The following is a 9,333-nucleotide window of genomic DNA, read 5'->3' as shown; positions in this document are numbered from 1 at the left end:
TTCTGGCGTCAATGCAATAAGGTATCTCTAGGTGTTCTGTTTACCCTAGTACCGCCCTGTTCCAGGTGCTACACATGATCATAAACGTTAAAAGTAAGGGAAAACTATGGAAATTAATAGAAAAATAAAATAATATGGAATCAAACTAAAATAGTTGAAAAGAGGGAAATGAAAATACTATACATATGGTTGGTTACCTCCAACAAGCCCTTCTTTACCGTCATACTGACAGACAGCTCCGTTACGAAGATTCATAGGGGCTAAGATCTTCACCCCTTATGTGAACTTTCTTCCTATGCTCTCATAGATTAGTTCAACATGTTCAGAGACAGATCTTGTACATAGTATGTAGAATGACTGGACTTTTAGTGAAGACATCTCGCATGCTAGGTGAGAAGTCTTCAGTTGGAATCTTCTTGTTCCTTCAACCCTTGGCTAGCTTCTCTTGGTGCTCTTTCCTCAATAACTGGTGATGAATGCCCAACACCAAGCTTTGGTTTGATGTTTAGGGCTCTGTAAGGCTCGCACTGAAAGAGAGGGATGAAACACTAAGTGTTGCACAGTGGTACCCCCTTTGTCAGAGGGAGACTGAGGATTGGGGATCTTAAACAAGAAGTGATCCTCCCATAGCCTCAGAATTAGCTCTCCTTTTTCCACATCAATTAAGGCCTTCACAATAGCTAGGAAAGGCCTTCCAATAATGATGGAGTTGTCTCTGTCCTCCCCAGTGTCAAGTATCACGAAGTCCGCTGGGAGGTAAAGGTCTTCAACCTTTGCAAGGACATTTTTACCATGCCATATGCCCGTTTCAGGGACTTATCTACCATCTCCAGTGAGATTTTGGTGGGCTGCACCTCCTGATCCCCAGCTTCTTCATCACAGAGAGAGGCATAAGATTAATGCTAGAGCTAAGGTCACACAATGCTTTCTCAAAGGTGATGGTCCCTATATTACATGGAATCAGGAAGCTTCTGGGATCTGGCATCTTCGGATGCAGCTTCTTTTGGACCAAAGCGCTGCATTCCTTGGTCAGTACCACAATTTGATCTCCTCTCAATGCCTTCTTTTCAGAGATGGAATTTTTCAGACAGGCTATAGAGGGGTTGCTTCTCCAACACCTTTGCAAAAGAGATATTGACTTGAAGCTTCCTGAGAACTACTAGAACCTGAGCAAGTTCCTCATCCTCAGGCTTTTGTTTCATGTTTGGAGCATGTTGTAAGTTAGGCTCCTCCATCTTTAAGGGACATGTATGGTGACACTCCTAGTCTCCTCCTGAGCATTAATCTCCTTCAGTTCCTCAATAGCAGGCTCCTCCTTGGGTTCTGCTGCAGCGTCTATATTAAGGGTCTTGCACTCTTTCCTTGGGTTTACTTTAGTATTGCTTGGAAGAGTATTGGAGGGAGTCTCGGGTATCCTCTTGCTCAGCTGACCTACCTGTATCTCTGGATTCTGAATAGAGGACCTAGTTTTTGCCATGAAACTATGAGTGGTCTTAGAGAGGTTAGAGACTATGGTAGCCAAGTCATAGAGGCTTTGTGTGGGGTCTCCATCTGCTACTGAGAGGGTTGGAATGGTCTGTTGTTGAACCTGTTCTAGTTCATTCCACCCTGATTTTTGTTGAAGCCTCGTTGAGGCCTCTGCTAATCTCTCCACTCGCATTTGGGGTGGTTCCTCCATTCTTGATTGAAAGTATTCAAAGAGATTGTTATTGGAGTTTCTGAAGGAGTTTCTCATGTAGTTTACCTCCTCCATGGTGGTCCATGCAGTGTTATCAGCATCCACTTCATACGCTACCTCTAGAGAATAAGCAGCTGAACTTTGCGGCCACTCAAGTGCTGAGAGATCATTTTGATGTGCTGGGACATGAGCTTATTTTGAGCCAAAATGGCATCTAGAGTGTCCACCTCCATGACTCCTCTCTTCTGAACAGCCCAAGTGTTCATAGGGTTCCTCTCAGAAGTATACATATATTGGTTGTTGGGCAACTATTTGTATAAGCTCCTGTGCCTCCCCAGGCATCTTCTTCATGTAGAGTGAGCCACCAGTAATGTGGTCCAATGACGTCTTGAACATCTCAGAGAGCCATCATAGAAGATTACTAACATGGTCCACTCTGAGATCAGGTCTGGAGGACATCTTCTAATTAGCTACTTGTACCTCTCCCAAGCTTTATAGAGGGATTCACCCTCTTTCTATCTGAAAGTCTGGACTTCCACCCTAAGTTTACTCAGCTTCTGAGGTGGAAAGAGCTTGTCAAGAATCCATTGACCACCTTCTCCCATGTGTCTAGACTCTCCTTAGGCTGAGAATCCAGCCATAGCCTTGCTTTGTCTTTTACAGCAAAGGGGAAGAGCATGAGCTTGTAGACCTCTGGGTTCACTCCATTAGTCTTGACAGTATTACAGATATATAGGAAATTATATATGAACTTGTTGGGGTCCTCCTACGGGAGTCCATGAAACTGACAATTCTGTTGCACCAGAGTGACAAGTTGAGGCTTTAGCTCAAAGTTGTTTGTACCAATGGCAGGTTTAGAGATGTTACGCCCATTGAAGTTAGATGTGGGTGCGGTGTAAGATCCAAGGACCTTTCTTGTGTCTCCTTCAGTTTCTGGATTAGTTGTCATAGTTGTATCTTCAGCTTCATGCTCAAGAGCTTCTGTAAGATTTCCTCGGGTTCTGTTAGCCTGAGCTTGTTGCAGCTTCATTCTCAAAGAGGGTTTCTATCCCTATTCCTGCTCATAAACAAGAAGAAAGAGACGAAGAAGAGAAAAAGAAAGGATTTCTATGTCAAAGTATAGAGGACTCCCTGTTAAAAGATCTAACAAAGAAATCAGATGAGATAAAGTAAAGAGAATTCAAAAATAAAGGTGTCCTTAATGCTAACGATTTTCGAAAATAAAGTAGATGAAAGAAGTAAAAGATTTTCGAAAAAGAAGAAATAGAAAGAAGAGTCAAAGAGACACCAAACTTTTGAAATAAAACAAACAATTAACTAACAAGAATTGAAATTAAAAATAGAAAATTTGATTTTGAATTTCGAAAATTAAAAGGAAGAAAGTCAAAGAGAGATTATAAAATTCGAAAGTTGGAAGAAAAAAAATCAAGAGAAAGAAACAAGATAAGATAAGTTTTAAAAATTTAAAGATTTTAAAATTCAAATTTGGAAGAAAGAAAAACTAACAAAATACTAAACTTTTTAAAATTTGAATTTAAAATGAAGATAAGATAACAAAGTTTTGAAAATCAAAGAAAAAGATAAGATAAAGATTTAAGGATAAAAAAAGATAAACAAGAAAATTAAATTAAATGGAAAGATTACCAATGGGACACCAAACTTAAAATTTTTGAAACCAAATAACACAAATTTCGAAAAGATAGAGAGAGAAACACTAAAATACACCAAACTCAAAAGTTTTGAAATCAAACAAGAGAAAAACACAAAAAGATTCGAACACAAAGAAGGAAATAAAAGGTAAAGCAAGATAGAAATCAAAGATTCCAGAAAGCAAAGAAGAACAATTTTCAAAAATCAATAAAAAGAAAAATAATTGACCAAGACTTCTAAGAAACACTAAACTTAAAGACTTTGAAATAGAATTCAAAAAAAAAGAAAAAGGTGACAAAGATGAATTATTTTTTTTGAAAAAAATTTTTAGAAAAGAAAAGAAAAGAGTTCAAAATTTAACAAGAAAACAATTAAAAGAAAAACTAATAAAAAGTACCTGATTTAAGAAACAGGACAACCGGTAGTTGTCAATCTCGAACAATCCCCGGCAACGGCGCCAAAAACTTGGTGCACGAAATTGAACTCGCACAACATCACCGACAAGTGCACCAGTTCATCCAAGTAATATCTCAGGTGAGTGAGGGTAGATCCCATGAGATTGTTGGATTTAGGAAGCAATGGTTATCCTGCAGATCTTAGTCAGGCGAATAAAAAGATAGTGGTTGTTTTTGTAGGTGCATAAATCAAAATAGTAGAGAAAGCAATAAAAAATTGGTGTAGAAACAATAATGAGAAATCAGTTAAGGCTTTGGAGATGCTTTATCTTTTCGGATTAATACATCTTACTGACTACTTTAACAATTAATGATTCATTCTATGGTAAAGTTGTAAGTGATTAACGCCATTGGTCATGGTCAATTAAGCTCCTCTAATCCATATCAAACGCCGTTGTTAATGGTCATTTAATATGAACGAGGATGAAGGTCACGCAATTCACTCTCCCTTGATCCTACTTAAAGTGCCACAGACAAGGTCAGATCTTTCAGGTCGGAGAATGAAGCTCAATATTCTAGCCTTAGTGCCACAGAAACCTCAATTACTCACAATTAATGAGATTATATGTCATATATCCCAATTAGCCCAGATAACTTATTGGTCTAGGTGATGTATTCTCAAGCTATAGTTCAATACTATCCGGGTCAGGACTTTGCAAGAACTCATGTAGAATAAGGGGTCACACTCTCATTCCACCCTAGATTTAATTAGATGAAGAACGACAATACATCATAGAATGGAATCAAACATATATTAAAATAGAGAAGTAATAATATTAATCCATAGGACAAGCAGAGCTCCTAACCTTAACCTAGGAGGTTTAGTTGCTCATAATTTACAAAGAAAACAGAGAAGATCTGTTTGTCAATTAGTAAATTGATACTTAATCCTAAGTGATCTCCTGTTTAAATAGTAAATATTAACCCTAAGAAATGTTAAGTTTTAATTAAAAAGTACAAAGATAAGACTGCATAAACGAAGGAGTGCTAAAATCCACTTTGGGCTGACTTTGGTTGAGTGCTTCGGCCAAGCCTGACGTTCAACTTGGAGAATGGGCATTGAACGCCCATTATGGGGTGAAATGCGCTGCTTCCTTGCTTCTTTGGTGGTGTTGAACGCCAACTTTGGGCGTTCAACGCTGGGCTTGCTCCCTTTTGGGCATTGAACTCTAGATGTGGACGTTCAACACCAGTTTTGGGCAGTGTTCCGAGGTTTACCTGAAGCGTTGAGGTCGATCTCGGACGAGGTGTCCCGATTTTGTTGAGTCGGCCGTGTCCGACTTGTTGGAGCCGAGGTGCCACCGGTCCTTGATTCCTTGGGAAGAGGGGTGGTGGTACCTGCAAGAGACTCCGATGCTTAAGTTAGCATCCGCTTTTAACAGGTTTTTCGTAGAAATTGGAGTATGAGTTATACCTGGGTACTCCAGTGTATTTATAGCGGAGTCAGGTGACCTTCTTTAGGGAGATAAGGCTTTTTTATCTTATCTTATCTTTTACCCGTTGGTCAAATCTTATCCTTTGGCCGCCGCCTTCTAGAGGGCGGTGGACTTCCAATGAGTTGGGCCTCTCTGGGCCTTTGCTGTAGGTTTCTGACTTTCTTTGGGAGAAGTTGGGCTGTAGATCAGGCCGTCTTAAAATGTCAGAGCTTTGGTTTCCCAGGCCCAGACCTCGTGCTCGGGAAGGCTATGAACAGTGCCCCCTGCTTCAGCTTCGACCTTTTCAAGAGGTCGTGCTTGTTATGAGCTTCGATATTTCTTTGAGAGGTCGTGCTCAAGCATCTTCTAGTTGGTTGTGCCTTTGGTGTTTTTATTCTTCTTGGGTAATTTGGCATCTTTAATTTCTGTTTGAAATGCGAAGCGTTTGCTTTAAATGCTGCACCAGTCCTGAGCACAACAGCTACTTGGATATACACGAGTGCTTTTAAAGCTCATTAACTGGGCTTTTATTCCTTTTGCCGTTTCGATTTTCCCTCCCTTCACTATTTTTAAAATCTTAGGGATTCTTCCATTTTTTACTTTCTGCTTTTGTCTGTTCTTTGCTTTAGACAAAGAAGCTTTCTTTTGCCCCTCCTTCGTTTGTACCAGTGTTCCAAGGTTGTTCCTTTCTTGGATTTTCGGGGATTCCATCTTTCGGTGAGGATCGTCCGTGGCTCGCTTCTCATTCATTGTCCTCCTATTTTCTTCTCCTTCTTTTCGGGGATTCCATTTTTTGTTCATTCTTTCCTCTTTTTGGAGTTCTGTGTTGTGATACTTGCTTCTGTTGGTATGTTGTTCGTCGGGTTTTGTTTAGAACTTTTTAGTAAGGTTCTGGTATAGTTTTTATTTTTACTATTGCTGGTGAGTGGCTATGGTTTATAGGCTGATATGCTTGTTTGTTTTGTGGTTTTACCCTTGCCAATTTATTTTTCATTTCTGTCCGAGCTACTTATGGTGATGCTCTTTGTTTTCACTGTTTTTAGGTATAGTGTATATGTCTCGTAAGAATCTTATTGAGATGTCTACAAAAGTCCCCCTGGTATGGCTGATTTGGTAGATTCTGTAGTTCTGTGTTGTGTGACAGTAGTAGATCGGGAGTTCTGTGAAAAGTTTAGGAGGTTCTACAATGTGTGTGAGAAAAAGGAAGATGAAAAAAATTATGAGCTGGTCGCCCCCGACCATGAGGAGATGGTGTGCTTCCCGTCTTTGAGTCATTCTGAGTGCTTCTTTTTTACGTTTATAACTGTTTTTTGACCAACTTAGGTATTACCCTTTCCTTTACTGCCTTTGAGACTGATATCCTCTGGACCTGTAACCTTGCCCCTACTTAGCTACATCCTAACTCCTGGGCCTTTATGAAGATCCTTTAGCTTCTATGTCGTGAGCTAGGTGTCTGACCTTCTATCCAACTTTTCTTATTTCGGTTTATTTTGACTAAGTCTGGTGTGACCAAGAAAAAGGCTTCTTGGATCTCTTTTAGGGCCACCCAGGGTAGGAAGGTATTCGCTATTTTCGATGACTCCTTTCATGACTTTAAGAATTTTTATTTTAAGATCCGAGTTGTAGGGAATGTCCATCCTTTTTTCTTAGATGTGAATGACGTGCCTGCCTTTCCCCTTTGGTGGAAAGAGAATCCTATAGTGGCTAAGTATACCCTAGAGAGTCTGGATGAGGTAGAGTAGGCCTTCGTGGGCGTGTTGGAGGAGCATTGGGGTCAGGCTCCTCACTTGGACACGAAGAAGTTCATAGGGGATGATGCGTGAGCATCTTTCCTATCTTTTCCTAGTGAATTTGCATTTAATTTGTTGAGTTTAATCAAGAATTAATTATCTTTTAGCCACTATGGATGCTACGTTGAGTCTTGTGCAATTTTGTTTATCTTAGGTAGCATTCGGATGGATTTGATATAGTTTCTGCAGAGAAAGAGAAGAAATCAAGGAGCTGACCAGCGAGAAGCAATGCGTGTGCGTACCTGACTCGTACGCGTGATTTGGAGCTATCCATGGCGACGCGTGTGCGTACCTGACGCTTACGCGTGAAAAGCGAAGTTGCTCAGCGACGCGTGCGCGTACCTGACGTGTACGCGTGACACGCGAAAAAGACCATCGACGAGTACACGTGACTGACGCGTACACGTGACATGCGCGACATGCATAAAACGCAGAAAACACTGGGGCAATTTTAGGCCGAGTTTCGACCCAGTTTTTGGCCCAGAAACACAGACTAGAGCAAGGGGATAGTAGAGACTCAAGGGAGATTCACACAAGAATGGTAAAGCAAGTGGTCCCCATCCATCAAATGAAGACATGCTGATTGCTGTAATTAATTCTGATTTAAACTTTATTTTTATTATAGAATAGGAAAAGATATTATTTTAGTTTTAAAAGATAGATTTTAAATTAGTTAGGATTAGATATAAAAGGGGATTCCAACAGGAGGATTCCAGCACAACATTATTGATAAACCACTATTTTATGATTTATCTTGTGCTAATTTAAGTGGTTTTTATCAACTCTTTACCGACTTATTCATACAATTCGCATGATTTACGATTTTCCTTCCGGATTTTGTGCTATGATTGAAAACATGCTTCTTTGGCCTTTAAATTGCTTATTATTAATCCTCTCTTATTACCATTAGATGCCTTGATATGTGTGTTAACTGTTTTCAGAGATTACAGGGCAGGAATGGCTCAGAGGATGGAAAGGAAGCATGCAAAAGTGGAAGGAATACAAGAAATTGAAGAAATTGCTAAGCTGTCCAGCCTGACCTCTTCGCACTCAAACGGTCATAACTTGAGCTACAGAGGTCCAAATAAGATGGTTTCAGTTGTGTTGGAAATCTAACGTCTGGGGCTTCACAACGATATATAATTTGCCATAGCTTCCCTGAAGCCAGGTGACGCAAACGCGTGGATCATGCGGACGCGTGACCTGGCAAAAATGCAATCCACACAAACGCGTGGATGACGCCTCCGCGTCACTTTGCCGTGACCTGAACGTAACAGAAATCACTGGGGGCAATTTCTAGGCTGTTTTTGACCAAGTTTTCAACCCAAAAAACACAGATTAGATGTAGTTTTTGGAGAGAGAGGTTCTCTCCTCTCTCTAAGGTTTTAGGATTAGGATTCCTCTTAAATAATTCAGGATTTCAACTCTTCATCAGGTTCAATATTTCTTTTATTTTGTATTTCTCTTTTACTTTCAGATACTTTAATGCTCTCATTTAATTACTTATGTTGCCAAATTGGCTTATGAACTCTTTATGTTTAGATTGATTTTCTCTTACTAATGCAATTGAGGTAATTCAGATTTATGATTCTTATTTAGTTTTTTTATATTCTTGGCTTTAATTGATTAACTAGAAGCTCTTGAGTTATTAACTTATCGTGATTGGTTGTTATGTTGACTAATTGACTGGAATTTCACTAACTCTAGTCTTTCCTTAGGAGTTGGCTAGGACTTGAGAATCTAAATAATTAGTTCACTTTACTTTCCCTTGCTTTTGTAAAGGTTAACTAAGTGAGATTAACTTCCATTCTCATAGGAGTAACTAGGATAGGACTTCCGAATTTTCATAGCTTGCCAAGAGTTTATTTTACAGTTATTTATTTATTTTACTTATCAATTAAATTACTTGTTCCTTACTTTCAAAACCCCCAATTTACAAAACTCATAATCAATAATAAGAACACCTCCCTGTAGTTCCTTGAGAAGACGACCCGAGGTTTAAATACTTCGGTTATCAATTTTAAAGGGGTTTGTTACTTGTGAGAACCAAAATGTTTGTAAGAAAGGATGATTGCTTGGTTTAGAAACTATACTTGCTATGGAAATTTATTCTGAATTCTAAACCGTCAATCATTCCATTCTTCAATTATTCCATTCCAAACTACCAAAATACATTCTCATAAATTTCTAGTTTATCTGAATTTGATGGGATACGTGACATATAATCATTCTATATTTGGATAATTAGAGTTTATGTGGCATATAAACTAGAATTTAACTTAACCCCCTAATTGGAATTAATTGACCAAGGAATTGGCTATTGATGAATTTTAGAGGAGACTAGG

This window comes from Arachis hypogaea, chromosome 17, assembly GCF_003086295.3.
Source record: "Arachis hypogaea cultivar Tifrunner chromosome 17, arahy.Tifrunner.gnm2.J5K5, whole genome shotgun sequence".
NCBI lineage: Eukaryota > Viridiplantae > Streptophyta > Magnoliopsida > Fabales > Fabaceae > Arachis > Arachis hypogaea.
The sequence above is the reverse complement of the archived record's forward strand: the minus strand, read 5'-3'. Positions refer to the sequence as shown.